Source organism: Nomia melanderi, chromosome 14 (genome assembly GCF_051020985.1).
Source record: "Nomia melanderi isolate GNS246 chromosome 14, iyNomMela1, whole genome shotgun sequence".
Taxonomy (NCBI): Eukaryota; Metazoa; Arthropoda; class Insecta; order Hymenoptera; family Halictidae; genus Nomia; species Nomia melanderi.
In genome coordinates this window covers 12,156,534-12,181,749 of record NC_135012.1, presented here as the reverse complement: position 1 = coordinate 12,181,749, position 25,216 = coordinate 12,156,534, and the positions used below count along the sequence as shown (strand labels likewise).

The 25,216-nt window shown below is 38.0% G+C and overlaps 1 protein-coding gene and 1 long non-coding RNA gene across 3 annotated transcripts in view; both read right to left on the bottom strand.

The window, feature by feature from the left end:
• The window catches only part of LOC116429047 (furin-like protease 1), a 312,518-nt gene that overhangs the window by 265,793 nt on the left and 21,509 nt on the right, over positions 1–25,216 (bottom strand). The gene's annotated exons all lie outside the window — the stretch shown is intronic.
• LOC116429048 (uncharacterized) overlaps positions 1–25,216 on the bottom strand; it is a 131,388-nt gene that overhangs the window by 97,385 nt on the left and 8,787 nt on the right. Inside the window, exon 2 of the long non-coding RNA XR_004235416.2 lies at positions 4,296–4,337. This is a non-coding gene — a long non-coding RNA (uncharacterized LOC116429048). The remainder of the gene's footprint in view (positions 1–4,295; positions 4,338–25,216) is intronic.

Genomic DNA, 25,216 nt, shown 5'->3' with positions numbered 1-25,216 from the left:
AAAATTAAACGGTTCAATAGCGTAACGTGTTCACGAAATAATTCTATGCATTTCATGCACTGTTGCATCAAGGAGATGCAATTACATACAACTTTCATTCTTAGGTAGAACTCCACTGTTAACGTAGAAAATACTTCGATCTTTTACTTTTCCAATTATAGAAATAATTATTCCACTTGGATCGATTATTCAATTACTCCTTATTCGAGATTTCACAATAAAATTTCGAAATTTTATATATTTGTATCACATAAATTCGAGAAATGCGATAAGATACAAAATTAAATTCGAAATTGGTTGTACGAATTTACATTAAGAAGATTTTGAGATTACCCTTCGTTGCCTATTTTTCATGAATCCTTATTTTCTTGGTAATTGTTTATATCGAAACAGAAGTCTAAACGTGTATCGCTAATTTATAAATTGCAGTTGCATTAAGGGTTCGGATTGTTTATTACTTTATGGGAAAAACCATAACCCGAAATAGCGTACACTTATAAATAAGTACGGAATATTGAGCGTGTCATTTCCGAACCACCACGTTATAGAGGGTGGCCCATATCTCGTTAATTTATAGCGTATTATTTATGAAACCTATACATAACGAATGCATCTATGCAAGTAAGCGCTGTTATTTATGCGGTAAATCCAGTTTGACCATTCAGGCAAGAGTGGCGAAGAAATCGGTCACTTCCGATAAGTAGGGAACTATAGTATTTACCGCGCACGGTTAACGGAGGTAGAAATTTCAGATTTCAATGTTCTTATAACAGAAGCTGTCTCTCGTAAATTTTCATTCTGCGGCTTAAATGCAATTTTTATCTCAAACGTGGTTCCTTTATAAATTTTTATTTCCCAGCTCCATTTAATTACCTACTTTTTAAACAGAATACGGTATTCCATGCCCTTCAATTGTACCGTTCAATTTAATAACGTAACTTTCATCGTAAGTTTCGTTTATAAATTTTCATTTTTACAGTGCGACATGATACTGCAACTTTCGTACTGGGTACATTTCTGTCGTAAAATGTTAATTATTAAATTCAATGTAATGCAGTGAATCTCCGTTATCAATTCTCGGAAACTGTAAACGACATTTAAAATTAGATACACGTAATTCACTGAAAAATTCCTTACTGACTAACCATTCGTAATTGCTCATAGTTCAATTAATAATTCGAAATACTGAACTTTCCATTAATTTCCAGAATATCCTAATTTGGTCTAGTCTGCTATCTTGAACTCCTAAATTTAATCATCCAAGTTTACTAATGCTAGCTAATTTAATCGACTGCATTAATATGAATTAACGTCATAAATGAATGAAACCGAATTAATTAACATCTAAAAAAAAATTAACTTCTATCTACAAAAGTGCCGAGTCACCTAACAAATAAATTGTAAACAATGATTTACACGACGGGCAAGGAGAATAACAAATTCTTCATAATTCGTCCGCTATCGAAAAGGTTTGAAATATCGGAGTACCTCGAATGCCACTATCAGTTGCAGTGTTTACGAAACTCCAAGGCGGATCTACAGCAAAAAGCAAGTTCATTAAGACCTTTGTAACTCCAATCTATACGATATACCAGTCTGACGTCACCACACGTTCACGGAATTTCCTTTCTTTCGCCATGAGTCAAGCAAATCGTAACTTCGTGGTTCCCCGACTAGATAGGTCACAGCGGTGAACCGAACCTCAAGAAAACTAAATTGTCTGTGCTCCGTTCACGTGATGTGACGTATGTAATCACCGCTATATATACAGGGTGATCCCCGCAACATTGACAAGTCGTTTACACACTCTTCAGAAGCAAGAAAATCAAAAAACATTAGAATTCGTACTTTGCAAGTATTTAAATTAAAAAGGTGCAGTAATCTTGATGATAATCGAGACGTAACCTTGTACCTAATTTATGTAACAAAATCTTGAATTTGGAAAAAAAGGTAAAGGAGCTTATTTGCACACCTGATAGATTGTCCAGAGCCTTCGTTAAATTGAAACTCGATAACTTGAATCGTCAGACTGTGCCTAGGAATATATACGATTAAATTTTACATAGTTTGAAGAATTTCTTCATAAGCAATCTTCTTGACAGTTGCTCAATTAAATCCAACAATCTAAAGGTTTATACTCATGAAGGTTCTACAGTGCCCAATATTTCCATTTGAAGATAGAATGCAGTTATTAAAGAACATTAATGGTTCTGTTGTTAGATACAGTCTCCGATGTGTTTGTCCTAACATTTACGGATCACCATGTATATCTCCGTGCGTCATTTACTAATCGTATACAAGGCCTAACGGAGGCCGTGTAATTTTTCGAACTGAACCATTCGCTTATCACGGTTACGAGCATTTGAAAGACTGGTCCGATGCGAGCGATAGGAATAACACCGATTGCTTCTGTAACTATACAGGGTGGCCTCGTTTTCATCTCGCCAAGAACACGTCTAAGAAACCGCGTACAACGTTCGCAATGAAGTTATAAGTTGCTGAGTAAAAAGTATCAGGTTGATACATATGAAATATAATCTGTTATACAGTTTCAATGTCGATTATCGCAGTAACTTCTTCCAAAAAGGTTTTTCCAAATTGTTCGTAATAATTATTTCTTGCCGGAAACTCGTGTAATTTTCGTCTGTGTTCAAACTTGGCAATAACGCTGTAAAAATCGCTTAAAATATAAACAAAGCATTCGGGGATAATACTGTTAATGAAAAGACAGAGCAACTTTAATTTTATAAAATTTCAAAATAGAATTTTTTCATTCGATCAGTTTCCAAAAATATCCAATACGAAAATTTTCTATTTGAAATCGGTCAAACGCAGGTGTACTCAACGAACCTTCGAACCGAATGTCCTCGAAAACGAAGTTTCAAACGAAAAATTTCCACCGAACATTCCTGACTTATTTCTTCATGTAGAATAATTTCTTGTCGAACGAGCAAAGCGCAGATGTATTCCACAAATTTTCAATGCCAATTTTCTGCAATGAAAGACATCAAACGAACAAATTCTGCTGAATATTTTCGGCTTTCGTTTTCATATGAAATCTCTTTTTCCTTATCTTTTTATGTTATCACGTAGAATATTTTTTCCTTAGTTTCCACGTATTATTGTAGATCGTATAATACGAAATTTCATGAAAGAAAGAACGACAACAACAGCGTAAACATTTATGAGAAGGAAACACCCTACATTTCGTATTACTCGACCTAATAGAAACGAATAAATCTTATTTTATATCTTCGGTTTTTGTTCTCATGTAGATTCGTTCTCTTATCAATGATTATTTATGCCCTGTATATTTAGCTACGGGATCGGTATAATCTAATTGAAAATTTAAAACACGCACAGTTATACAATTTACGATGTACAGATACCGAGTCTGGATGGGCCGTCTACTCGCTGGGGCAGGGTTGATATAAAAGAGTTTCAGTCACAGGTAATCTTCCTAAAACTCGGTCGTTAAGCAGATCTATAAAATTCAATGTAGTGTGAAACCGTGTGAGTTGAAACTATAGTTTGAACCAGGCCGAGGCCGGGATCGGTCGGAATTGTAAGCGAGAATACGCTGAAAAAGGCAGAAATTTAGGGGATGAAACATCCCTTGAATTAAATTAGATTCTCGGTATTCGTGTCCATCGCTCTTTATGATCGCATTCTCGTCACGATCGGCGAGACTGCATAGCGGAAATGATCCATTTCAATTGGAAATGGAACCGGTAAGTATTTTACAAATTATATTATTATTATATACATGTATTATAAACTGCAAATGATATTAACTTATATCTCTTTATAGTATATAAAAAAAATATATATAGGAAGAAATAGGTCCCGCATTTAATAAAAATGTTAATGGGAAATCAATATCCGACATACAATTTTCATCATTTCATCCTGCAGTATACCGAAGCTTTATGGCACTTCATTTGATCGTGATTTACGAGGATAATTATTGCAACACGAGATAATGCATTTCGTCGAATGAGATATTTTATCCAACAACTTTGCGTTACGCTTCGCATTTAATTCGCAACTGTAGCATGATTGCAACAACATTTGTTTATTAAAATATGATCCAGTTTGATGTTCTGCAATTTAATTGCGAGCGTATTTAATGAAATAAAAAGTAAACGTGTAGAACTCGGGTTTGTATTTTATATTTCATATCCCCATTATTGACACGGCTAAAGCCAACCAACTTTCATCGCGAACAATTTTTATGTAACTATTGATCGTTTCAGTAAAATTTCAAATGAGACAGGAATGATCTGTAGGCTTACCCGTTGACGTTCGAAGAATGCGTAATTTAGTTGTCCCCTTACCTGCAAAAATAAAGAAACGCACAGTTTTAATTTAATGAAATATACTTCGTATTAATACTTTATAGTGATACTCTACATTACTTAATTCAGTGACAATAACGATAATCAACATAATTAATGGTAACAATTGTCTACTTTTGTATTCACTTTGTCGCAATTCGATATAATACATACTGAATAATATAGTATTTATAATAAATATAATACAATATAAGAGACCTCGTCGAAATCCTGACGGAGGAATCAAATTTTAAGAAAATAAACATAAATTTCTCAGTTTCTAAACATTCAATAATATCGCCAGCAAAGGTAGAAACAATTTGTATTACTATAAATATGTAAAATATTGCGTCACTCTTAAATTTGCATACCACGCGCAATTTTCATAACAAGATTCCTGAAGCGATTAATATTCAATTAATCTTGATGAAGATAGTAAGCTATCGGTTTCTTTAAATAAATATCAGTGTTAATTTTGATAATAGAGGAAATGCAAGTAACAACACGTTCGCTAATCAATATTGCATAAAAATATCAAACAAACCGCATATTTCGTTCTCAATTTCACGACCCTGTTTGCGAATTAATATTGTTCTTTCACGATCTGTTTGAAGTTCCGCTCAGTACAAAATTAAGTTACTGTTTTTCAGTGTAATTCCGCGCCGTACGGAATGTAGGGTGTATGTATTATGTAAAATTATGGAATACGTTACGTCCAATGAGATCGATTTCTGAATTCTCCATGCGGAAACTAGAAAAGCGCAACGGCGAACTGGAATTGAATATTTCCATACTTCGAAATAACTCGATTTCGCTAGTTCCAAGTTATCGTGCATTCAATACCAAGAGGGAGACGATCGTAAATTATTTCGTAAATATCGAACATCTTTCCCGCCGCATGAACTAATTATCGCGGAATATTTGTTGCTTCATTAGCGGCATAACGTGTTTGTTATCATTAATTTCGACGGTCGGCACTGAATTATTAAAACGCTCTCGCAACCAAATTCAACGTATTTATGTCATCATAAATTCAATAGCACCGGTATTTTTAATTTTATAATACTATCATACAATATTTAAAACATTTCCGTGTGACAAATCTCATTATAAATTTAAATTAAATTAAATTAAATTAAATGAATTAAATTAGCAAACGTCTGTTAAGTAAGCTAAAGCAATTACATAAAGTAGAAATAAAATTCACTTCGAAGTCCAATATTGAATAACAAATTTTTATTTAATGTACAGTTTTCCAGTAATTGAAAAAAATTTCGGAAAATAAATATCTTCTTCTGTCAGTTACCATGAAAAACACTTCATTAGTAACAGAAAATAATTATATTAATAATTGGACGTCAATTAAAAATGTATTATCGAATGCGAAGCGTTATTGGGTTTAATTTAATAAAGTGCGTTAAATTTTTTGAAAGACACGATAAACAATCAAATTTCTTAATATATATATTGGCGAACAAATGTTATTTTTTCACGATTTGTGACTGAACATGTTTGGAAAGACTATTAGTAAATAAAATGCGAGAAAATATTCGAATTCTTTTTTATTCCTCAACTTGCATAATTTCGAACACCGCCGTAATTTGTCTTCCAAGAACATTACAAACATGGACACTTTCCGGCGGCTATCATCTTGACACGAAAGAATTGCTAAACTTTGTCTTCCTTCATTCATTCTGTATACTTACCATTTACAAGAAAAATACGAGCTAGCAACATCACGAATACTTTACGCAGTCGTCTAAAGTACAAAGGTACATGATCAAAGAGCTTCGTTATTTATTTAACGGAATCTCTCATACACCCGTCGGAAAATATTTCCTTCTTCCTCGGAAGAAGTTGCACCGTCGAGAAACATATTTCCTTATCTCGATTCCCGACCGAAAATTAATTTTCAAGCTGCAATGAACGTCTACCGATGCGAGTATGCAGATTCAGTTGCGCAAACAGTACAAAATGGATACCGCTTTTCATGCCGGCCATTCGAAGAAGTAGAATTCGCAACGACCATCAAGCTTGCCAACAGTTGAAATTGTCTCTCTATTGTATTTTACAATCTCGCAAGATCGAGGCAACAGGAAAAAAGGGGAGTCAAGGAAGCACAGCGCGACAGCGCTGAAACGATGCATCACCGGGAAATTGCGGAAATATGCATGGTAACGCCGGAGGGGTGGCGAGAAACTCGCGGATAAAATGAAAACACAAGAGGGAACGAATCGGAGGAGATTAATATGTTTTGAAATTCTCCCCGCGTAATTGCATCCTCCCCGGGGCCGAGCATAATTCGTGGAAATATCCGCCGGAAATAAAAGCATCTTCGAAGTCGGGGAAAAAGCGAGTCGGGTTTATAATTCGCGACGGTCAGCGGGGCTTTCTTAATTGCGCGACTCCGCGAGTCGTTCGCCGGGAGAATTCGCAAAAATAAACAGGTCCGCCGCTTCTCGACACGTGTTGGTCGTAAACGGAAGTAGCGACCACTGTTCGCGTCGGTGTTCCGCCGTCCTGAAATATTAGAAGAAACATTCCGGCGCTAATGAAATGTGCCGACAATTCCGTGAGTCCTTAGAGCCGTGAATAAGGACGCAGACTTTGTTTGTCGAACACTTCTAGAAATTTAGTCTGCGTCTTTCGCGATGAAATATTGTTCTTGCACGTTGTTTGATCGTCGAGTTATGAAATTCAAAGTTTTTTAACACGTTGCTCTATGATTTATCTCTTAACGCGTTAGGCGCCACGGAAATCTTGAGAGTTTTACGTAATGCTAATTCTTTAGAAAAGAGGAAAAGGAACGATTATATTATTAATTGCTTGACATCGTAATTCTTACGTCACACTGTTGCTAACTTACTTGCGTTTGTTAAACACTTTTATTCCAGATCAGTTACGTATTATAATTATTTTCTAGCAAGTTGGAAGCTTTTCTAGCAGTCACATCGGTGACTGACATGCCGTTTAACGCGTTGACTATGATCGATACAACTACTTTATCGTTAATAATTTATTATGAAGAGAAGAAATTTTGATACTTATTTTATGTTTACGTTTACTCCAAAGACAATCCTTTCGCGAAACAACTCTTCAAAAATACAACACGAATCATTATATAATAAAGTTATTGTTCCCCAATCTGAATAAAAATTCACTTACATTTAATATTGTCTTTCGCGTATAAATACCAGTCTATCATTTACTCTGATCCGAAGAGTGGCCAATCATTTAACAACGACATGGTCTGGGTTAGTCGTTAGGGGTTGTTTACGATCCTCGTTAAAATTTTCATAGCGGCACTTTGAATGCAGTCTCGTCGTTACGATAAAATACTTGGATGGAAATCAAGTTCGACGTATGAATAAGCATGAAACAAGACGAAACTACTGTAAGACGTGTACGAAGTAAAAAGGCAGGCTCTATGAAGGCTAGGTGATTACAGAATGATGAATGATAGACCGCGGTACTTGCCATTCTGGAATAATTAATACGACGAAAAGGTGTTTCCGCGAAAGATGAATGAGTCTCGGAGTTTTCCGTCATTTATTATGCGTGACTGGCGTTCCCATCGCGGGAATGAGTCGCCACCGAAATAAAGACAACCGGTATATATACGAGAACAACGATCGCGACGACGCGCCGTTGTACGTATCAACGATTCCGCGCGGAACGGAGGACATAACTCGATGTTATTAGGTATCGCGGAATAAAGCTGTTATTTTTATTTTCGTAACACAGTTGACGAAGCCCGTACTAATCAACTTAAAATGAATTTCATCGATTGCCTCGTGGAAAACGATTCATTAAATTTGTACGACGTTCGCGGAGCGGAAAAATCGTTTATGATATTGTTTTCGTTCCCGCGACTGATCAAATTTTGGTTGAATAAAGCTTGTTAGCGTTCACTAGTATTAACAGCAATGCTTCGGACCTCTTTTATATAAAAATACAGATTTCGAACAACTGAGCTGTAGAATAGGCATTTTAGAAAGTACTTATCATTGAAGATGGAAGATTTCTACTCATAATTTGGAATTATATGTAGGCTCCCTGTTTTGGAAATTGTTATGAAATATTCTCTTGCTTTAAGTTGTTACTCTAAGAAATAAAAACAGAAACTATTCTATAATTTTGGAAGAGACATACAATAAATGATCAATGTTGGGCATAATTAAAAACAAATGTTATTTGAATGAGAATAACGAATAAATAATTCATCGTTATTCGATTATTTTTTTACTCGATTTTTTACTCGTCGGTTTTCATTTATTATTTTGAATAACTCTCGATGCGAGTGCAATTATAAATAAATAAATCAAAGGGAGAAAAATCGCGGTGGAAACCGCCGGATGCCTCACGTGCGTCGCATAGCAGACTGCTAAGGAAAAAAACAGTCGGGGCGAAACGAGACAGAGGGAAACAGGTGAAACGGCCGCGAATGAATTTTCCCTGAGCATATTTTCCTCCAGCCTGAACTGTGAACGCCCTTTCAGTTTTACGATCTAGCGAATTTTTCATAGTTGAATATTACGTGACCGGCTTTTTTCCGTAAATTGCAAGAGATATTGCGGATCGTTGCAGAAGAAATTCATATACTCTTGTGCATTCATAAAAATGCCCCTTAGAAATATGGCGGACTGTAAGAGAATTGAAAATAAGGGACGAGCATTTAATATGGCAGGCTTAACTTTGCGCACGATACGGAATAGAATTTTTAGTGCACTTTTGTTCGAGACTGTGCAGCTGAAACGATCAATTTTATTCTGCGTATGTGTGTACCTAATTATCCTACATAATTTACATTATAATTACCTGGATGGAAAGGTCCAATAACATGTTAATTAATTTGTTCCTAATTATATCCTATCTTCATAAATGTCATAATTAATTGGAAAGAAACAGAATATGCAGGATGTTAATTAAAGGTACAAATTAAATTCTTAAATTATAATTGAGATTGAAACAAACTGATGTACTGGCAAAGCCCGAAAATCCTATTACGCGTTTTCAATATCGACACAGTTTACTTAGATTAATTATTAACCAGAATAAAAATTGCATTTAAAATGTGCAACATAACATATAAAAGTCGTATTTAAAAGAAAAGAGTAATTATAGATATCTGTACTAACAACGTTAACTTTATTCAAACACAGGAACTAATTGAACGATATCGTAAATACGTACATTTAAAATAATTTAATATTTGGATTTAATTTCCTATAATAACACAATACATACAATAACGTTTAAACAACAACACAAACGTCAACACACGAACGAGGGCTGATAAGTTTAAACCGTTATAACTTGAACGTTGCACTCGTTCCGGAGAACGGCTTCCCCGATGCACGGTCTGAAAGAAGGAAAATGAAATTTTCCGTATCCGTTTTCGAGAAATGGAAAAAAACAAAGAGATTCTCGGAGCCTCGTCCCCTTTAATAAAGCTTAAGGGGGAAATATTCCCCAGTACCCGAGCCGTGTTTCGTTCCCTCCTTTGTCGATGAGAGAAAAAAAGGGCGCATTCCGTGGCTCCGCTGATAAGGAAAACTCGCGACAACCGGCCTCAAAAGCTGTTCGACTTAGCGAGGGGTTAATAACCACTAGCCTCGATGTTTCCGTGATTCGCGCAATTCACGGATACGCGGAGACGGCTTTGATGGCGTCGTTATTATACGGGGTGGCTCACGGGAAACGGGATTTACAGAATCATCGTTATTGTTAAAAAGAGAAATACCCGAATGTGGATGTAAAAGTTACGGAAAAAGTGGCAGTATACTAAGAGTTGTATATCGTAGAGAAATTTTTCCTCGAGGTCACAGTGAAGGTCACGTCAAAGTTATCGGCGTTTTCCTAAATCTCGTATTTTTATATCAGTATTTCATTCCTTCTGCATCGAACATTTAATGTACATGGTTTTGTTTTAATAACAGTCTCTCCATTGTGTTCGGAAATTTTATACGTTTTTATTTTACACATTATTTAAATCTAAATCAATAATTCAACTATTGAATAGCATAATTATGGCTTGATATACCAAAGGTTTGAATTATCCAACCAAAATTTTATATTTTACAGTTGAAGTATATTTAGCAAAATTTGTTAAAGAATAAAAGAAAAAGACAAACTCTATGGGAAAACGCTTAAGATTTTCGTGACGCTTAACCTGTTAATAATCGCAAAAAGAAGAAATCAGGAACGGGCGATTTTGAGCCGTCCGGTAGTTTCAGCGTTAAAAAGTAGCCATTTCCGAAGCATTCGAAGTAACAGAGATTTTCCCGCGTATCAATCGACATTTCCACAAGCACGTTCCGACCGTGTTTTTCGAAAGTTGCACGGTCGCGTTCCTGTAAATCGCCGATAGTATCTCGTTCGAATCATTAAAGAGGCATGTTCCTGGTACCTACTTACACGCACATACACGGGGGCACGGATATAACGATGCACTGCGACGTCCCGATGCGCGCGCGCGCGAGGAGGAGCACGCACGCAGCAAACGGGCGTGTGTACGAATACGCGCGCAGCCGGAGAGAGAGTCAACGCACCGGAGTAGCTGGATCAATGAGGCTGATTACTCAGCTCGATTCTCTTGTAGACGCGAAGCAGACCGAGCAGACTCCCGGCTGCTTATTTTCCGGGGGAACCGTCGTCGGGGGAATTAAATCGAATTGAAAACGCTTCAATTACGGGCCAGGGACGCATGCAGTCAAGTGCAAGGCTCCTACCCGTGCCGATGTTGATTCGAGAGGTGCGATTGAGGGAAAGCTGTGAATTCGAGTTCTTACTGCGCGCCGATGCTGCAGCGCCGTTCCTTCATAGGAATCCAATTCCATCACGGAATATTTCCTCCGAAAGGCGCCGAGGAATTTCTTTTTTTCCGAACGTTCGAACCGATTATTTTTGGTCGTTGCCAATCTGCCGGGTGCTGGCTGTGGAATTTCGTTTCATAAACCACTCGTATTGCGCGCAATGGAATCAAAGGTGCGATCGAAGCGTGTACCCTCCGAACGCAGGACGAATGCACCCAGGGTATATTTTAATGAGAAACCGAAGCAAAATAAAGAAGAATCACGCGTTTATCTGGAAAAATAGTATGCATCTTTCGTACTAATTATAGAATGTTTAGTGCAGCTGTTTGAAACGCAAATTATATGAATTCCATAAACATTATCCACTGCTAATTGCTTCCGACTTCGTCGCGCAGAATGGCTAATTGAAATTTTTTATCGCAACACCTTTTCCATCTTCCCCGTGTACAAATTTCAATCACTGTTATTCAATTCGTCGCATTTCACAGGCGCAGACGGTGACGGTAATTAGCGCGCCGCGCAGGGCTACCTTTCGCTGGCAGAAGAATGAAACTGTTTCACGTGGAACTTTCGAAAACACAAAATTTCGGAAATTAACGGCACACGTGCTCGTTATTTGCCTCGTCAAATGTTTTCGCTATACTTTCCCACGTTTTAATTATTCATTAATGAATGGCGGCGATCATTTTATATACCATTAGATACACTTTCCGCTGCCGTATTGCACCGTGCGAAACGAACGCTGTTGTTCTGCACGAATGGATCAAATTTTGTTTCGTTCCAAGTGGTACACGCAGGTACCATCGACATTTTAAATTACCGGAAAGCTAGAAAACTCCTTAAAGATAAAGGACAATTATACCTACTGAAGATATTAAAGGACACCTTTCGAAATTGTAACTTCAAATTCTTTTCTCAATTCAATAATCTTTCCTCAATTGAATTTTGGACATTTCTTATGGTGAATATTATAATCGTTATTGGAAAAGTCGAAAAGTCAAATCAGAATATACAACTGAACGTGGAACATAATTTTAAGTTAAAATTTTAAAGGATATCTTTTGACATCTCGGTAGAATTAGTGTTAAGATACTCAGCTGTCAATATGTGTATTTTAGTTGATTAGTGCGTAGCCCTATACTTTTTTCATAAAATTCATATTCAGGCACGAAAGGGTTAAACAATGGATTGCGAATTAACTGAACTTATTAAAAAACGTATTCGAAACGTCTACGAATTTGAGAATCATATAAGTAACTCTTAACTTTTCATCGATTTAATGTTACTCGAATAAAGTTTATAAAAAAGGAAAATTACATTTCAACGTTAATGCGGAACCCCCTCATTTTCCTTACTGTAATTAAACTTCATTCGTTGGATTTTACAGTTTGCTTCACAATTTCATTCCCAACTAATCAAAACTGTCAGGTGAACAGTATGAATACAGACATCATACATTTCAAGATATTACAATTTCATGAATTAGAATAAATTGAACGCTGCTCGCGAGGAATCTCGCGAATAACGAGCATCTAAATTAGCTTCTGTAATCAAAGTTAAGAGAAATATAACTGATAAGAAGAGAAATTTGGAAAGGCGTAGAGGAGGATTTATTATATGAATTCTACTAAATGATCTTCTATTTAATCTCAATACCCGTGAATATAATTCAAAAATTCATTACAACCGAAACACTCTGTATAACGTTTAATAAGGATTTTATGTTCCCTTCTATTAAAACCCTGACGAAGGAGTATGAAGTACATAGCTGCATAGTTGTCATTTTCTGAAATTAATCTACGAAGACTTGCGTTAAATTTAATTAAATTTTTAAATGAAAAACTTAACTTCTTAATAAAAATCAAAATGAACTATTGTTGTTAATAAAACTCAGACTCATCTAACACGACTCGTTACATGAAAATAGAAAAAATTTCAACGTACGAAGGAATTGATCGTCACTTTTCATCCTTTCCGGAGAAGAGATTAAATAAATAGATATTACATTGAAAATACTTCACAGCTAATTCAGCTTGTATTTAAAGAAAAATAAATAACGCACAAATTTGTCGAATTCATTTTAACATTTTCGTCGAGAGTCTGACGCGATATCGCAGGCGAAGGGGTTGCAAAGTATAAAAGAAACCGCATTATTTACGGAGATGACCCAATAACGTAAAACAACGAAAATCCGAATAAGGGGTTGCGCTCCAAATTTGCGGGCGACAGTGCGGCTCCAATTTTCGCGGAATCTGGGATAGTTGCTGATTAAGGAGGACAAATCAAAGGTGATTTGCCGGATCTCCTTGGAGCTTTCGTTGTCTCTCGGTCGCATTGTTCTCCGGGTTCTTTTCGCGCGTTTCAATTCTCCGGTCCGTCAGTCACGTTTGTAGACCGGGCTTCGATCACGGTGTGACGCGCGCGCCGTGTTCGCTGCAACTGGAAAAAGCGGCTGGAGGCACAGTTCGCGAGAGAAAAGGGAATTTCTTTCTCCTCCCCACTTTTTTCTCTCTCGAATGAAATTCCGCGCCGGATATTGTATCAATTCGATTCGGGGTCGTGCAAAAATATGATCCGTTTGAGACGGTCTCGAGGAAGATTTCAGGAAAACTGCGTGTCCCGCGGTAGGATTAAAGCATAAGCAACCGCGACGCGACAGATGCTTTCTACCGTTACTAATGCAAAGTGCATTGAATAGCGATGGCATGGGAATAGAGGATTTTTCATTCCTTAAAAGCTAGAAAATAACAGAATGTAGAATAAAAATGCTAGTACAAGATGCATCGAAGACTGACACCGCGATGCGAGCATGAGAAATGTTCATCTCCTAAATGTCGGAAGACAGGAGGATATGGAATAAATATGAGTATTATTAAAAAATTTATCGAGGTATGGCATTACGATGCAAAAATAGACAACCTCTATTTCCTGAAAGCTAGAAAGTAAGAAATATGGAATAAATGAAATTATTAACGGAAAATGTACCGAAAGACGACAGTACGATGCCAAGATAAGAAATACGGATGTGTAAAAGTAAGCTAATACTGCGGAATAAATGGAATTACGAATAAAAGATGCATCCAGGGCTAAAACTACGCTGCAAAAATGAGATATTTTCAACCATCATAGGTAAGTCGAAAACGTAGAATGCAGAATAAAATTTATTCATGGGAGATTTTTTGATCAAACATTCACTTTTAGGAGATTACTCGGCGCGTTTGAAACGAAGTGGAGCTTGAATAAGTATTGCTTATTCGTTTCGATCGTGTAATTAGGTTTCAAGAGATTGCTTAAAATATCTAATTATAATAACATTGTAATGCTTAATGAAAGCAAAAAACGGTTGAAATTAACCAACGAATTACGAACAGAATTTAACTTCACCGTTTTCATTCTCCTATTTTCTGGCATTCTTATTTCCAACCGGGTATTCTTCACTGTACCTATCCATAGAATCGATCGTACGCAATTAGTTAGGGTTCGATACGCGTTAAACCAAGCGCAAACAAAAGTTCTATCGTGATTTACATCTCTTTTCTGGCTATTGATCGTTCACGTCTATCAGAGAAAATAAATGTCCGATCGAAAGTAGACATAAATTGGACACGAAAAATTACTAGTATCGAAGTTAACACATTCATTTTTCTTCTCTGTGTTCCAATTAATTAGCAGCAAAAATGTGACATTATTCTTTATAATTGTTAGTTTACACGCGTTAAATTATAAAAGGAATTAACAGTTAACGCTGTTCGTACAACTAGTACATTATTATAGAATAAGTCATCACGTAATAAGTATTATTACATAAGTAACAAGTAATACATGCAAATATTGATGGTCGCTAATGACTTTATTCTTAACGCGATCACCTTAAAATAAACTGAAATCTAAAAAAAGTACATACACGAGTGCGAATAGTTCACGATAAACACTTCATTCCCGAATCGAAACATCATCCCCCGGTTATCCGAAAAATTCGATGACCTCAGCATCCCGCTAACCGAATAGTGTACATAACCGAAGTTCCTTCTGACCGGTGCTAAATCGAACAAACAGCACATTCCAGATATAAACCAGCCTCGAAACAATTGTACGCGACTCGCGTCCGCCATTTCGCGATCATTTATTCGCACTCGGCTGACCCATTCGCATTCAGGACACTTAACAGGGAAGAATCCAGCCAATTCTCATCCCGCCGCCGCTAAAGGGAAAAATAAAATCGTTGAAATCTCTTAACGAGCTGTACAATGAAGCCGCTACCTCTCGGCACGGGGAAACTATTCCGCCTGCCGAGCAATTAAGACGGTCGTATTAAATAGACGAGCGACTTTTCTCTTCGACACTACGCCGGCCGGCTGTCATTTGCATAACCGTCGGTGTAGCCGTCGCATGATTTAAAGAGACGAGGAAGATAGCCAGTTTATCGGCGAGACGAGCTAAAGATCTCGCGCGGATAGCACTTTCAGCTACCCCGAGCAACGTCGGCGAAATTTCACGAGCGGTCAACGCTGAAAAGAAACACCTTTCCTTTTTCTTTTCGTTACCGACAACATCGACAACTTTGTTCTCCGTTAATCCCGTTTTCACTCGTTTTCTCCTTCATTTTTTCTCCGTTCGCTTCCGTTCCAGCGGCCAGACCCGCGTCCCAACTAAGACGACGGAAAGAGGCCCGTCTTTCGACGTCGCAAAAGCGGCGAACGTAGAAACGAAAAAAATTCTACGTGCATCTTACCAAAATATTATTTAAACAAATGTTTTTTTGCAAAAACGATTACAGTATTGAATTTGTCGTTAAAGAATACTAATTTCGTCGATTCACAGAATTACTCTATTTCTAATAGTTTCCTAGATATTCGTCGAAGCAGGTTTAGCAAGCTCAGCTTTAAGGGCTGATTTCACCCCTTTAACGTGGACGATTGTTGATAAAATTAATACAGGTCAAATATTTTCATGAAAACTACGTACAATATGTAAATTTCATTGAAACCGATGATTCACATTTCGGTACGTTCCCTTGTTAGTTCCACTGCCTCCAAGAATTATCCTTAAACCCTACTTTCAATCCTCAGAACGCGCTCCGCCGACATTAATTTGCCAAACGAGCTATCGGATCTCGCGAACCACGCGAAGCAAACGAAAGGCATATCGCGAAATAGTCCGAAACAGCTTCCTTCACCTTTCCTCTAACTGGTTCTTCCATTTTCCTTCTGTTTGCCTTTTCGCTTCTCATTTTTTAGTAGTTCCACGTTCTCCCATCCAATCCGTTCACTTCGACGTCGTCGCAGCGCTGTCGAAATAGTATAAGGCGCGCCAAGCGTATATTTTCCTCCGCGTCCGGAGCGCGGCGGAGTGAAATTTTCTCTTTCCTCTGTGTGTCTCGCCCCCTGCGCTCCTTCCTTCCCGTCTTTTTTCTGCGCCCGCGCGCGAGCGAGCGAGCCACCCTCCGTATAATTAATGGTCGCGCGATCCTCCTCGCCTCTCGCCTTTTTCCAGTAATTGCATCCACTAAGGGAAGCCCACCCGTCTCTTTATCGCGCTGAAAGAGAACGCATTATACCGGACCGTTGTCATATTGTCTGCGCTCCGCGCGAGGGGACCGCCAGGAATTTTGTTTTTGGAAGCGTCGGCGGCGGCGGCGGCATTCTTTCGCGGCCGGCCGCCTTAATGGATGATGGCCCGCTAAATTTACGAAAGTTTCCCTTCCGCGATGGTATGCCCGATCCCGGTCGCCACCGAGTGAGCGTCGCTACGTTGCCGCGTTGCTGCTTCCTCCCGTAGGCGGAAGAGGGATGCTGCCGACAATAACTTGCATTTCGAAATGAGGGTGAGCTCCCGAGCGAAAGAAGAGCTGACCGAAGATCGCGTATCTACTCGGAAGGTAGTACACCCGAGCGAAACTTCGGTAGAAATTAGTTCGCGCTCGAGTATTTCACGTGGAGTTCTTTTCGGGGGATTATACTTCTTATCTGAGGGTGGAAACAGCCCTTAAAGCTGTCGATAGGTTTTCTGTCGAGTGTCGTGGTAACTCAGTTGTGTATTGGAACGTAATTATTTTAAATGCAATGGAAGTTTATTGTTTAAAGAGTTTGTTGAAGTTTCTAACTTGCAAATGATGCGAGGGAAGCTCGGAAGTTTGTATGTTTAATTTAAATATGTAATTTTCACGTAGAAGTGCATAGGAAATTGGGTGATAGATCTCTGAGAAACAGGAAAGCGGGGTTTTTTCATATATTATTTGAATAAATAATAGAGTTTTTTTTTCTACGAAAATTACAGTAGAATTTCAATAGATTTCTCAGTATTGATCGTATTATTTTACGAGTTTCATTTGATTATTTACAATAAAAATACCATGTCCTTTTTATTTTCTTACAGAATCTTACGGAACTTCAAATAAAATATGCGTGTTCTTGTTACACTGTAGCTTATGCAAAATAATGCATAAAATTCTACATTTGCATGAACACGCGCAGTCTAATTGTTCCTTCTTCCTGTATTCGAATTGTCCCATTAAAATACAGACAGTCGTGTGAATTTAAATTTTTGAGCAAAACTTCCGTATCCGAGTCGTCCCGAAAAATTACAATTCCTTACGTTGCAAGGAAAAGTTGACTTGGAATTTCAACTAGGACCGGCGCGACTACAAAAACTGTAATACCTGCGGTGGTAGGCGCATCCAAGCTGCGACAGAATGGAAATTACCCATGGGAGTGCAAATGACCTTTGCGGCCTGGTACGTAGATCAACAGTGTGAATTACATTCCCTTTGGCCCATTACGCTTTCATTAGCGACTCTGCTTGCGTTCAACGTAATTAACATTTCGTTAGGTTTAAGGTGGTCGGCCGCGTATACCGGCGATTAATAATGGCCGGCCCTGCCCGAGATTAAGATAGAATGACGGTGTTTGACATTGAGCTAGTACAGTGAAATAATAATTGAGATGACGAAGACATGCGGCGTTGCATGTGCACAGTACCGGCGTCAACTGAGGATCACGCGAGCATGAGGATACGCGTTACACGGTTCACTCGGAATCACGATAATGTGTTCCTAGAATTCCGCTACTTAACCAGCTAATTGTTTTCATTTCGTGCTGTAAGTGAGAAATCGACTGATTTTGTTTCACCGCGAAAATAATTCATTTCTAATCGAGAACCTAGTTAAACGTTTACCTCTTGGGTAGAAAATTAAAAGACGTTTCAGTAGAAAAATTAATTTATTCCCATAAAATACGAGTAGATATGTGGTATAATAATATATATTCATTTAAATTGCGAAAATTTTGCACTTCGGAGGAAGAAACGCATGACCAGTCTAACTTAGATTAAAACTAAACGAAGAATTTGTTAAAACAAAATTTTCAGCGAAATTTCACTATCTTATTTTATATGGCGTGACCATTCTACTATAATTGCTTCTCTAAAAATTTCCCCGGCAAAGAGAATTGAAAATTTTCAGAATATAAATGGTAGATTTTCCTCCCCTCGCCGTTTTCCTGCTTTAAAGGACAACTGTGTTAAACTTAGTTAAGAAAACAATCGAACAAAATATATCACAAAGTTTTCTCATTCCGCCGGGAAAGAGCGGAAAAATTGAAAAAGGTTAATTTTGTTTCGAAATTCGTCGGTGTAAGAATGAAACATCTAATCGAATAACTATGCCGAATCGAGCGGACGCGATTACAGCGCAGAAGGCAAAGTGGCCTGAAAGGTAGCGGCAGCCAGTTGAAAAGAGGGAAAAGGCGAAGGAGTGGGTAGAAAATTCAGACTGGTCGAACTGCTCTTTCTCCTTCCCCTTTTCTGCTTCTATCGTGTGCCATCTTGCTTCTCTTCATCCCCATCCTTCCTCAGTCTCAATGGCAAACTCTCTCTCTCTCTTCATTATACCCGAATGGAAAAAGGACGAAGAGAAGGGTAAGAGCAAAAATCTTCACATTTCGTTTCTCTTCTTTTTCCCCTATATACAGGGTATGCGTAAATTAAAAGAATTCCGAAAGAAACTATCCTCAAAATTGCTAACGATATTAAAAATTCTTGAAACGATCGCATTACATCGATCTACTGAGAAGAAAAGTTCTCGGTCGTATAAGAAAACGCACGTAAACGATTTTTCCCTTTCTCGTCGAATATGATTTAACGTTAATTCTCCCTGATACGAATAATTTCATTTGGAAGTTTTTCTTTCGTAAATGTCGAGGAATTTACGGATGCAGTCGCCTCTGGGAGCGATGTTCATTAATTTTTTCACACCCTGTACATCTTCCTCGGTTATCCGCTCTTGCCACCCTCCCTTCAATCATCCCCTCCCTCGCCGTTTCTCTTTCTGTTTAGTGCGCTCCATTTCTTCGAGCTCGTCTCGTTATCAAGCTGCCTGCGATTTCTCGGCGTTTCGCTATTGCACTGCTTCGCCTGCACACACCTCCCTCCCCCTGGCCGGCTCGTCGCCGGGCAAACGTACTCTTAACGTTCCGACGCGTTTCAATGTCGAGACGCCGAAGGGTGGGAAACAAGGGGTGGCTGCCACAGAAGGTGAGTGACAGCCATTGACACTTTGAGTCGTTGAACCAGGGGGGGAGAGGAATTCTTTCGAGCGACTTTAACCCTTAAAGGTTATCGCGGGTGAAATTTCACGCCGCACGGATATTACTATTAACACTTTACCCGCCATTGTTTTCGAGCGTGGAAGACGAGTTCGATATTTCTTGCTAAGTAAACTATCAGCTGAATAAATAAATGTTTCTCTTTAATTAAAAGGTGGAAGGTAGTTTTGTGTTTTCTTTGAGAAATATCCGTAAACTCGTTGACCTTTTGCATTTACTTAAATCTGTTGATTTTCAGACTACGTGTCGTGTTCGTTGAACTAATGTTCTCTTTGAAAATGAATGTATTAAATTTTATAAATATTTAGGATAGACTACAAAATAATAGTATAATAGAAATACGTAAAAGGTGTTATATTCTACATTAAATTCCAGTTCATTTTATATTTTACGTGTTCATATATTTATATTTCTTCTGGTTAAATATTTGCTTCAATTTTCCTCAATTCCATTTTGGATTAATTCGCTGCTGAACAATTTTGATTTGCGATTCTTGCGATCGTAATACTAAGAACTATAAGAATTCTCGCTACATAGAAGTTTCATCTGATAATTCGAACGTACTGAGAAACCGTTCGAGTAACAGTGCAACGATCCTTGCAGCCGCGAGTTCCTTTCGACGACGAAACTCTAGGAACGTGCCGAATCGAAAAGAATCCGAACGATCGTAGGATCTTCGGGGAAATGGGGATGAGGTTCGAAACGCAAGGTAGAACAGGTAAGACCGGATGGTACTTAATGTTGCATAGAAATGCAGTATACTAAATAGTGAATAGCTATGGAAGCAGGTATACGCGACGGTTGACCGCGTGATATCCTGAAAGGAAAATCCATCGGCTACCTGCATGTACTTACAGCTGTGGATGTTCGTCTTCCAGGTCGGATAGTTCGAGAAAGTATTTCTCGTAGCTTCGAAAAGAAGGATTAAATTCAATAACATCGATTCTGGATCGACTTTTACCATGTGCTTCGTATTCTGCGCACAAAGACTGACTTCGTTTTCATAAATTGACGCTGATCGATAACAATGCAAAAACCTAAATGCCTTCATACCACGGTGAGAAATGCGAATAAAATCTAAAACTACAAAATTTCGTGCGTACCTTGAAAAATGTTGAAAATGCATTTAAAGCATTATTGCCAGTAGCGCCTACAAGATACAACGTTTTCACTAAACTTTCGTTTAAAAATCTTTGGCAGAAACAACGAAAACTGCTGGAACACTCGAAGAAACGAAAACCGTCGAGTGTCGTCGTTCGATACGAGAAACACCGCGCGAAAATCCATCGGGAACAAAGGATCGGCGACGAAAAAAATGTTTCACAGGTCGTTCTTGACCCAAATGATTTCCGTACGCAAACGAAATCATCGAATTGCCCGCGAGCGTCGTGCACGTGAACGGAAATCCATTTCGCACTCACGGAAATCCCGCTCCGTCAGCTGGAGGAGAGAGAAAAGGGTTAAAAGCCGTGCCGGAAGAGTTTCCTTCTAAATGTTTCGATCGCGCAACATTTCAGCGCGAGCCCGCCCCGGCGTCGGGTCGCAATAAAAATCTGCTCCGATTTTTAGCTCTCGGCCTCACCCCCGATCGTTTGATCTCGAGGAGGGCGTAAGAACACGGGAAAGACAAAGGGTGCGTTTAGCCTGGGCCCCGCCGAGTGTTCTCTTAATGTGGCATAGTCACCCTTTTACCTTTAAAGTGGCAAGGGTGGAAACGACTTACAAATATCAGGGCACACGATGCTCTTTTGTGCGACGCCTTTCAAACCCCGGCTCCTAGGATCATTCAGAACGCGATGCTTGTCGAGGATCCTCGAACCATTCATTCGGCCGGAATATACGCGTCACCGTAAATTCGCGTTTCAGTCGGACGTCACTCGTCGCGACAATGCCGGAACACTTTTTTCCTTTATTGTTAGTGTTGAACAATACTGTTTTCGACGTGTCTTGGGACACGCCTCGGCGGGAAATACCCTTTTCTTTTTTTAAGCTCAGCGAAGATTGCTGCGGGCGTTCCGCGGAACGCGTGTTTCACGCGCTCGCGAATGCAACGGAAAAATTGCTTGAACACCTGAAAGGGAAAATCGCGTCTTTAAATCGCGAGAAATATTTTTCGCTTCGAATGATTCGTCGTTCCCGCAATTTTTCACGTACTCATGCGTCGAATATGTGATTCAGTCATTGTGCACACCTGACCCTCGATTTACGCAGTCCATTCCACCTGGATTCGTTTTACGCGAAAGAAAATCTGTTGGTAGATGAGAAAACAAAATATTGGAAAGAAAAGCTGGTATAGGTTTAGAAATACATATTTATTTCATGGATCCAGACAGAAATAATAATAATAATGACATTTCAGAAAAGTGTATATTTTATTCGATGTTACATACTAAATTCGGATCACGTGAATTGAAACCGCCCATTAAATCTACCGCGTAAGTAGCGTTCTAATTTACCGCGTAAGAAAGAAACTCGCGTAAAAATATGCCAGGCGAATCGAGGCCCGAGGGTGCGTTTCAGTGTTACCATAACGACATTATTAACGGGGGAAGTTAATTCTAGTTTAAATATAGTCTTTGTAAATTGAATCTAGGGTATTTTATTTTCCACGGAAATCCGCAGTCTGGCCATTTGTATCATTCGCGCGCACTACGTTTGCACTTAACACGTTTCGCAGTCATTTATAAAGGTGAAATAGTGAAAAGAATTTTAAAGTGAATGTAATTGAGTCGGAGAGATGGAGGCTGTAATGAAAATTCTCTGGTTTATAATTTTCTTCTGTGTAAAATTACGACTGCGAATAATTATCTGTTTTCATTTTTATTTGAAACATAATTCATGGTATAACCGGTAAATAAACTATAAATACTTACGAATTCGACTAAACTCTACTAGTGAAACTCTACTAGTAAGTAGTACGAATTTAATAATTTTATATATGATATTTTCTATCGACAATTTCAGTTACAAGTGAAATGAAACAGATTTTTCTGACATTTATGATTACTTTTATTTAAATATATTTAATATGCGTACGTAGGAAAAATTTCCTTGATCTTATATCTTGAATGAGAATTCAAGTACCTTATGCGACAGTACAAATGCAAATCTGTAATATTGATGATAATATATTTGGTATTATATATAGAAAACTAATCCAAGGATACTATTAAACACGCCAATAACATTCTTGGCATGATAAGATAAATCCAACAACCACTTTCACCCATGAATAGCAGTTTAATGGTTTTGTATTTTCAGGCAAGCAAGTTCCAACTACTTCCAAAGTTCCCGTCTATATATTTCTATTCTAAGGAATTAAGCTATTATTACAAGGTAACCGATGCAAACCGCTCTTCGTTAGTTTATTACATAACGCGCGGAAAGTAGTTAAGTCTAATTTGAACTTAATAGTGATGCATACTTCAAAGTTTCATACTTCGCAGTCATTAAACCGAGTAAAATACGATCAGACAAGGACAACATAAATTAAGAACAAATTATCACGAATTACGATGGTATACGATGGGCAATCGTTCCCTCTTGAACTTTAATGGGCCAAGAAAGTTATCGGTCTAACTGTTATTTTGGTTCACATAACCAGGATGTTTCTTCGGTTACCTTACACATGTAATTTTCGCTTACAGTGGTGCAATTAATAAAGTCAAAATTCTAAGAATGTAGTAGTGCTTAAATAATTTATACGGCTAACTAATCACAACATAATATCGTAAAATATTATTTGTCAAATTTGAAATTGATCATCTGAAAATATTTGGAAAGAAAAACAAAATTAAATTTTTAAAGCCTATCAGCCTATTGCCGATCAAGATTCTCGTTCTATATTCTATATTTCAAAGTGCTTTGATCACTTTATTTTTTTCAGATAACAAGTAATTTAATTCATTAATGGAAAAATTATCCTCGGGTAACAACTATTATAACAAATCAGTCTCGATTCTACGCGCATCTACATCGCATTCGCCATATGCCCCGAGATATCACCTTTCCGCCGACTCGACTCGACTCGAGCCACAAGATAAAATAATCCTTCCCGCTTGTATGATTCGCGAACCACGAACCGTTCGTTCGTTACTTCCGGCGCGGGCCACGATGCAATCGGGAATTCGGGACACGCAACAAATCCCCGGGGGAGAGTTTGAAGGCGCATTGAAAGTATAATCTCGCGCGAGACGGTAATCCAGTGAAATGTTGGGTTTCGCAAAATCGTTTTGAAAGGCTCGTCCTGGAAATCCGGATTTCCATCGGAAGGATCTATTTTCTCACAGAACCTCCGTGCTTCCGCGAACGCCACAATGTCCCGCCATGAACGCTCGACAATCGGACAACCGAGCGTCCGCGTAATGTCGCTCGAAATGAACCGGTCGTGTTTCCTCCGCCGTTTCGTGGTTCCTTCACCGACGGAATCGAAAGTCGATCAGGAAAATCTACAGCCGAGTATATAAGTCTATTTTGTACGTTTCGTCGAGAGTTCGCACTCCAGTTTTGTTCAACGGCGTGTCTTCATCGCGAAGTTTCATGGTACTAATTATTAATTATAAACCCTTTGTACTTGACGAGTAAGTAAGATAACGACACCTAACACGGAATACCTGATTCGAAAAGGTTGCCTAAAACGAGAGATGTGCATTTCCTAAAACATAGTGTATTATACATGATTTCTAAACAAATTATATAACCTATATTAATTAATCAAAATTATAAATTTTGATTTATTTGAATTTATTTGAAAAATTTAAATAGTCCAGGAAATGATTTAGATACATGTATCGCAATTTATATTAAATGTTAATAACCGCGTCATACAAAAAATATAAAAACTGCACGATGTATGTAAATGAGTATCTAATGTACGCGTGTTCCAAACTAGCACCGATAAAAACTAGACTGAAGCAACATTCAGACGTTTTTCCTTAGAACCGGAGCTAATTACCATTTTAAATAAATTCCAGTTTCAATTAAACATCGACTTAACACAGTTTCATAGTTAATGATATTTATTATATTACAACTGGCCTTCGTCCAATCCCGTTAGACCGAGAGAAGTTACGTACGCCATAAAAGTGGCAAATATTAAAAACGTCGCAGCGTGAGGAATATTCTGCTTATTCATATACAAAATTCTAGTCAATTTCCTTACTCTTAACACACAAAGTTTAAATACCTTCAATTTTATGTGATTCAGTTTTTCAAAGGTTGCACAAGACTAAGAATCAAAGAAATTTTTCTAATATCTTGTATCATCGTATTTATTAGTCTTTATCTTTTTCTGATAAGGTAACTTCAATGCGCAAGAATAGCTTTTCCAAGCTTAATTTTCATTCCAATTCTAATACTATACATAACTTTCTTCATTACAAGTATAACATTATAATTCAATCTACTTATTATACTTAGAATATACTTTCTTTCGAAAGTTACTCCTTTACAATGATAAAAACCC